This window comes from Alexandromys fortis, unplaced genomic scaffold, assembly GCF_014885135.2.
Source record: "Alexandromys fortis isolate MF-2015 unplaced genomic scaffold, M_Fortis_MF-2015_v1.1 scaffold_310, whole genome shotgun sequence".
In the NCBI taxonomy this organism is placed as follows: Eukaryota; Metazoa; Chordata; class Mammalia; order Rodentia; family Cricetidae; genus Alexandromys; species Alexandromys fortis.
Genome location: NW_026068202.1, coordinates 323,610 through 332,249, shown reverse-complemented (window position 1 = coordinate 332,249; position 8,640 = coordinate 323,610).

Genomic DNA, 8,640 nt, shown 5'->3' with positions numbered 1-8,640 from the left:
TTAGGTTTAATCTGTAGCATAGTGTGTGACACATAATAGGTACAGAGTACCCACTATTGACTTGTCTTTCCAGTGGTCAGTGAAGAGAAGCTGTGTTTAGTTCCTAGATCATGCTGCAATTCAGAAACTGCAGGTTCTAGTTTAGTGTTCGGCTTGTTTGGTACCTCTGTTCAAACCAGCATCCCACCCCCGGCTTTTATGCGTCATTTTCTTTCATTTATTAGTCTTCTCAGGTGCTCTGGAGGTAGTCATAAGTTTTGGTTATATGGAATGGTGTTATGTTAGCTTAATTTGATGTTAGCAGACTGTCGGGAATTTTAAATTTATATGGAGACAGTTGGAGGGAGCAACATCAGGAAGATAGCAGAATAGGGGTTCCATACCTCCCTCTTTCCCACTGTGAGAAGTGTGAATTCCATCAAGTTCTCATGGACAAGAAAACTGTAGAGAAAACCCCAATCTTGAGAACAAATCTGAGAAACCCGAATGACCCAGACAACTTAAAATCATTTAAAGCAAAGACTCCCACGAAGGGTAAAAAGGATGTCTCAGATTACATAGTCCCCTCTCTGCCTCAACCTCCCACTTCTCTGGCACAAAGAGGTGGGAACCTACAGTTTTTACTTAAAGATAAGCCCAGAAGACAACTACTAACTTCCTTAGCATTTCAAGATTCTACTAGGAAGTGCATTCCAAAGCCATCCCTCTGCCTTAACAAGAAAAAACTGTCAATCACTTGGACACAATGCTGACCTTGAAGATCTGCCTACGCTTCCCTTGGCAATCCTCTCTCTTTTCCCATCCCCTCTTTCTAGGAGTAATTTAGATAGTTGATTATAACTTTTTGCACTAAAGTATTTTCAACTCTTTACCTAAACCAAATTTCTTCTCTCTTTCCTTCTCCAGTACTAGCCAAACAATAAAACAGTGAGGCTTCCAGAGTCGGGCAGAAGGAAGGGGAGAACCCAAGAAACACAGAGGCAGCTCTGTGCTCCTGTCAACACCGGTGCTGAGAAACCAGCCAACAGCACAGCCCACCCACAAAGCCATACTCTTCACTTGCAGAAACCCAGATAGAAGGTCTGGAGTCCACCCAGGTGAGGAGACAAGCCTCAACCATGCATTTTTATGTAGCATAGACTCTGGATTCATCCATTCCATGCCGTGGTTCTGCCTAAGCTCAGACCCTACTTGGCAGCCTACAGAATGCTAATTGTACTGCGTGGTAGAGAATCCAGTCTGCGATCCTGAGTGAATGGCAATAATTACAGTGCCTAGGTACCAATTCTGTCTAACTGTAGTCCAGCCATGGTCTCACTAGAGAGCATAGCCCAGCCATTCATTCCATTTGATGGCAGAGCAAAGGTCAGATCCAGTTAGAGAACTTGATAGTAAGTATTCCCTGTCACAACCAGCTGGCCATCTGGAAACTCAGGCTAAATAGAAACAGTATAGACCCCTACTGAATGGATAAAAATCTTCACCAACCCCATATCAGACAAATGACTGATCTCCAAAATATATAAAGAACTCGAGAAATTAGACATTAAAATTCTAAATAACCCAATTAAAAATGCAGTACTGAATTAAACAGAGAATTCTCAACAGAAGAATCTCAAATGGCCAAAAGATACTTAAGGACATGTTTAACTTCCTTAGCTATCAGGGAAAATGCAAATCAAAATAACTCTGAGCTACCATCTTACACCTGTCAGAATGGCTAAGACCAAAAACACCAATGATAACTTATGCTGGAGAGGATGTGAAGTAAGGGGAACACTCATCCATTGCTACTGGGAATGCAAACTTGTACAACCACTTTGGAAATCAGTATGGCAGTTTCTCAGAAAATTGGGAATCAACCTACCCCAGGATCCAGCAATACCTCTCTTGGGAATATACCCAAAAGATGCTCAATCATACTACAAAAGCATTTATTCAACTATGTTCATAGTACCATTATTTGTAATAGCCAGAACCTGGAAACAATCTAGATGCCCCTCAACGTAAGGATAGATAAAGGAAATGTGACACATTTATACATTTTCTAGAGTACTATTCAGGGGTAAAAAATAATGACATCTTGAATTTTGCATGCAAATGGATGGAATTAGAAAACACTATCCTGAATGAATGAAGTAGCTCTGACCCAAGAAAGATGAATACTATCTATAAATGGATACTATCTATAAAAAAAGGACATTGAACCTATAGTTCATGATCCTAGAGAAGCTAAGTAATAAGGTGAACCTAAAGAAAAACATATATAGATCCACTTGAAAATTCAAAACAGACAATCTTGCCTGACAAAATTGGGAGCATAGGGGTAGAGGGAGAGGGGAGGGTAGAAGGGGAAGGGGAGGGGAAAAGGGGAGGGTTGAAGAGGGAATGGGATAGCCAAGATGGAGGAAGGACAAAGATGAGAGCAAGGAAAGAGATATCTTGATTGAGGTAGCCTTTATAGAGTTAGCAGAAACCAGGCTCTAGAGAAATTCCCAGGAATCCACAAGGGTGACCCCAGCTAAGACCCATCCCTGCAAAAATATCAGTAAAGCCTAGAAACAGGTTCTCCCTCCTGAAATGCCCAAGCACCTTTACAAGACAGATTTCAGGGTCATGGAATTATAACACCTAAGGAAGGAAATAAAACCAAATAATGGTCTCCAAAGACATGTATGCGTGGAGAGTGAAGAGAGCAAAGGTATTCCAAGCATTAAAGTGCAAATAGGGAGAAGGAGGGTGGAGAGAATTGTAGCCATGTTTATATTAAATGGGCTCTAAGTCAAAGGCTGTAAAAACGGGGCTGGAAAGATGGGTCAGCTGTTAGGAGCACTTGCTGTTCTAGAAGATGGGGTTCAGTTCTCAGCACCCACATAAGATGATTCACAACCACCTGTAATGCTCTTTTGATGGAGCCTGACACTGTCTGGCCTCTGCAGGAAGCTGCACACACAGCATACACTTAAACAGGTGCACACACATGCACATAAAAAACTATAAAAAATAAAGTCCTTATGCAATAATAATGTGAATTATCAAGAAGCTATTAAAATTAAACATATATCCAACATAGACACAGCTAGACATAAAAAGAATATGACATGATCTCGAGATGTAGCTTGTGATACAACAGTTGGGGGACCTCAGTGTCTCACTGTCAACAGGATCATGTCATTCAGTTCAGGTGAAGTTAAGACAGGAGCACTGGGTTGGAACCAGGTTTAAGAGTGAGTAAAACTGGGGGACACAGAAAACACCCTATATTATAGCAGAGTACACAAGCACAGTCCATTCTCAGGGACAGACATTTAAGAGGCCCGCGTCATGTTAAGTATCATTCCCTGTCACAATGGTATTAAGCTGGAAAGCAATAGGAAGGCTATCAGAAAATTCATAATACATGGAGATTATGCAGTATGCTTTGTGAACATAAAAGTCAAAGAAGATGTCGAAAGGGAAATCAGAAATGTCCTGAGACAAACAGAAATGGAAACACATCATGTGAAATTCATGAGGGAAGTTAATAGCAGTAAACGCTTATTAAAAAGAACAACTCAAGTAGCCTTATCTTTCAAGAAAGTAGAAAAGTATCAAACAAAACCCAATAGGGTAAGCAGAAGAAAAATAGCAAAGATCAGAACAGAAATAAGAGTATTAAATAGAATGGAGAAAAATATCAAAATTTTTTTGAAAAGAGACAAGGTTGACTGTAGTTCTATAATACTACATGTACTACATAGTAGGGCCTGTACTATGTGTACTACGGTACTATGCCTGTAACACACGACCTGCATTATGTAACCAGTTGTGAGCCTGGCAAGGGCCTAGAGATTGACACACACACACACACACACACACACACACACACCACACACACACACACAGAGAGAGAGAGAGAGAGAGAGAGAGAGAGACAGAGACAGAGACAGAGACAGAGACAGAGAGACAGACAGAGAGAGAGGAGAGATGGGAATCCTTGAATTCCCCAAGAATACCCCCTTTATTGTGTTCCAGGGCAGCTTATATAGGAATCCTTAACTAATAGCCATGCCCCAGCCAAACCCACCAGAAATACCCTCTAAACACAGGAAAACAAGTTGTTTTGCTCAGAGCAGCTGCAAGCAAGTTGTTTACAGGAAATTCAGGGTCTGGGGGTCCCCAGCCTCCAACAGTTGGCTAACTGTTCTAGTTTGGTTTTTATTGCTGTGCTAAAACACTGATCAAAATCTACTTAGGGGAGGAAGGTGTCAGTTTTAGTTTACAGGTTCTAGTCCATCGCTGGGGGAAGCCAGAGCAGGAAACAGAGCATAGAGGAACACTGATCACTGTCTTGCCTCTCCTGACTTGCTCATCTGCCTTTCTTATACTGCCCAGGCCCACCTACTCAGAGATGGGACAACCCTTAGGGCTCGGTCTTCCCACATCAACCAGAAACCAAGAAAATGCCCCACAAACATAACCACAGGCCATTTTGATATAGGGGATTCTTCAGTTGACACTCTTTCTTCCCAGGTGTGTCCATGTTTGGGTCAAGTTGAGAAAAACTAACAACTAACCAGCACACAAACCCAACGCTTTCTTAGCCAAGAAGAGATAAAATCAGAAGTGGGAGTGGAGAATGGCTCGGTTGGTGAAGTGCTTGCCCTGTAGGTGTAATGATCTGGTCTCAGATCTCTAGTACCCATATGTGGTGTTAGAAAGAAATTGGCCCTGAAAGGGAGGAGCACTAATTGGGAGGTGTGGCCTTGTCAGAGGAAGAGTGTCACTGTGGGGGCAAGCTTTGAGGTCTGTTTTGCTCAAGCCTTCCTGAGTGTGACAGTCAGTTAACTTCTGTTGCCTGCAAGATGTCACACACTCAGCCCCAGCACCACATCTGCCTGCATGCCACCATGCTCCCCGTCAGGATAATAACGGACTGAACCTCTGAAACTGTAAGGAAGCCACCTCAATTAAATGTTTTCTTTATAAGAGTTGCTGTGGTGATGGTGTCTCTTCACAGCAGTAAAAACCTAACTAAAACAGCACATAAAATAAAAGGCTGGAATGGCAGACACAGGATAGTTCAGCTGTAATGCTTCTCACTTATAGTATGAAGGACACACATGTCACATGTATTAGCTTCATCTGCATTGCTCTCACAAAAATGCCTGACAGAAACAAGGAAGAAAAGTTTATTCTGGTTCATGGTTTCATAAGTGTTAGTCCACAGTTGCTTGGCACTACGAACTGGAGAATAATGTAGTGGTGGCAGCAGATGGTGCAGGAACTGTTCATGGTCCAGCCTGTCAGGAAGCAAGATGAGACCAGAAGTAACAGAGGTCTTGTATCCCCAAGGATCTCCCTCTGGTGACCTGCTTCCTCCAGCTAGGTCTTTACCTCCCAGCGTTTGCACAGCATTTCAAAATAAGACCATTTGCAGACCAAACCTTCAAAGTCCCGTGAAGGATATTTTGGATTCAAACCAGAACATTTTAGGGTCATGTCATTAGATGCAAGAAAAAGTAACCAAATTCAAGGTCCTTTTGTGATTAAAGCTGAACAAAGTAGGCCCAGAAGGACTGGACCTCAACCTGGGAAAGACTATGCATGCCCAGGCTCACAGCCGGTGTGGTGCCCAGTGCTGAAAGCTCAATGAAGAATAGAAAAGAGACAAGAGTTCCTGCTCCGAGGAATTATTTTCACAGTAAACATTTGCCAGGGCAGTTTGGCAAGAGAAAGGAAGTCAAAAGCACCCTAACAGAAAAGGAAGAAGTAAAATTGTCTCTACTGACAACATAATTATAATTACAAAAAATCTTCAAGACTCTACCAAAATATTGTTATAACAAATAAGTAAGTTTACTAGAAAAGTTGTAGGATAGATGATCAATACGTCAAAATCACTGGCATTGGTAGGCATTAGCGGTTAGCCATCCAGCAAAGAGATTAGGAGCATAATGCCAGTTAGCTGAAAGGTATGTGACACCGAGGAAAATCGCTAGATTAAAATACAGTTAAATGGAAACACACTCATGTTGATGGATTTGAAGATACCTGTTTTAATAAATTAGAAGATTTTATGCTGCTGAGATGTCCATGCTGTTCAGCGAACCCCTGACAGAAGGTGATCCCATCAAAATGCCAATGACTTTCTCAAAACAGAAAAAAAATCTTGAATAGATCCTTAAAATACCTGGAACAGCCAAAGTAATTTTAGTCTATACTAGAGTATTTAGGATTTTCTGTAAATATTGTCACATCACATATAAATCTCCTCTTACTTCTTCTTTTAAAAGTTGAGAGTATTTTATTAGCTCAAAACAAACTTTGTAAATCACTTATTGCCTTTGAAACAATATTTAAGCTTGTCTGAATTTCAAATTTTACATATACTAAGTACAAATCCTAATCCCCACTCAACAAGAACTAGTTTTATAAAATTGCCTATTGCCAAGAAAAAAAGTTCTTACCCTTTCCTCTTATTCTGGATCTGGAGGCGACTGGAGGATTTTGAGTTGCCTGCCACACATTCCTCTCTGATGAGTCAGATGAGGGTGACATGCGTGCTTAGACTCCGTCAGGAATGAACAGTAATGAATATGTGTCTTCCAATTCTCAGGAAGAACTCATTCCTCCCAAGTCGTTATTGGGTTGGTAGCGTTCAGTGATTTTCTTTCTGACCTAAAATCAGCTAAAGCCGTCTTTCAAGAGTTTATCTAAGTGGAGATAGTACTAGTTTTGAACCCCAGCAAAACATAATATGAAAAAATACCCCCAAATCTATCTCCAAGTCTGGGTGCGCAGACATCCGTTTCACACTCTCTCACAGCGAACTTCACACATGTATCCCACTGAAAGAAATGGCACACGATGTTCCTGGAGGTTGGACCTTGGTTCACAGGCATTTGCTTCAGGGAGCATACCTGAGAACTCACCCAGAAGATGACAGACAGTTTCTAGGGAACAACTGAGGGAGGGGCAGGATGTGGTCATGGTGATTCAGAAGTGCCCCTTCCTTACTCTTCTGAGTCAGCACGCAACCTGCCACAGGCCCCACATGGCACAGTTACGACTTCTGGATGAGCTGTCCCGGAAAGTCTCGTCTGCCTGACTTCATTAAAGCACTCCATCATGTTCAGAGCCCAGTCTGTCACATGATTCTTCTCCAGATCATTCAAGCAAAAAGTTCTTGAAACTTTCTGAGGTTTTTTTTTATTTATTTATTAAAGATTTTTGTCTCTTCCCCGCCACCGCCTCCCCCGATCAAGTCCCCCTCCCTCGTCAGCCCAAAGAGCAATCAGGGTTCCCTGCCCTGTGGGAAGTCCAAGGACCACCCACCTTCATCCCGATCTAATAAGGTGAGCATCCAAACTGCCTAGGCTCCCACAAAGCCAATACATGCAGTAGGATCAAAACCCAGTGCCATTGTTGAGCTTGCTTGGTGTTAGACTCATTTGATCCTTAAAATAGTAAGCTGGTTGCCTTTTGAGCTTGGAGGCAGCCTAGTATACTTCTTGAACATTGAAGTGTTGGAAGCAAGGCAAGTAGGTTCTGATACCTTCCTGTCACTCAGACTGTGATTCTGTAAGTGTGTATATACTGCACTTTCCATCTCAGAGGCTGACTCATGCCCTTGCTAGAACTGGTGCAGTGACAGCTGAGCAGAACTGTGCTGCTGCTGCTGCTGCTGCTGCTGCTGCTGCTGCTGCTGCTGCTGCTGCTGCCGACTGCAGAAGTTACAGCAAGACCGGGCTGGTTTTTGGCTTGGATTGCTGGACTGTAGGATAGCTTTTTTCTGTATCCTTCATTTGTTTAAGCATTTGTCCACCCCTTCATCTACCCATACCCCACCTATGTTTGAACCTAGGAGAGTAAATCTTGACATCATGAGAGCCTCTCAATTCGTCCAGAGATAAGGAATTGATAGTTTGGCATCTAGGAAATTAGAAATCATCATATCTTAGCCTCAATATTCAAGTATGTTTTTTTAAAAAATATTTTATTTTTTTATTGATTTTTATTGAGCTCTACATTTTTATCTGCTCCCCTCCCTACCTCCCCCTCCCCCTTCAAATCTCCCCCAAGGTCCCCATGCTCCCAATTTACTCAGGAGATCTTGCCTTTTTCTACTTCCCATGTAGATTAGATCTATGTAAGTCTCTCTTGGGGTCCTCATTGTTATCTAAGTTCTTTGGGATTGTGGTTTGTAGGCTGGCTTTCTTTGCTTTATGTTTAAAAACCACCTATGAGTGAGTTCATGTGATAATTGTCTTTCTGTGTCTGAAATACCTCATTCAAAATAATGTTTTCTAGCTCCATTCATTTTCCTGCAAAATTCAAGCTGTCATTTTTTTTTTTCTGCTGTAACACATTTTCCTTATCCATTCTTTGGTCAAGGGGCATTTAGGTTGTTTCCAGGTTCTGGCTATGACAAACAAAGCTGCTATGAACATAGTTGAACACATATCCTTTTGACACGATTGAGCATCCTGTGGATATATACCCAAAAGTGGTATTGCTGGATCTTGAGGAAGGTTGTTTTCTAACTTTCTGAGAAATCTCCACACTGACATCCAAAGTGGTTGTACCAGCTTGCATTCCTACCAGCAATGCAGAAATGTTCCCTTTTCCCCACAACCTCTCCAGCATAAGTTGTCATCA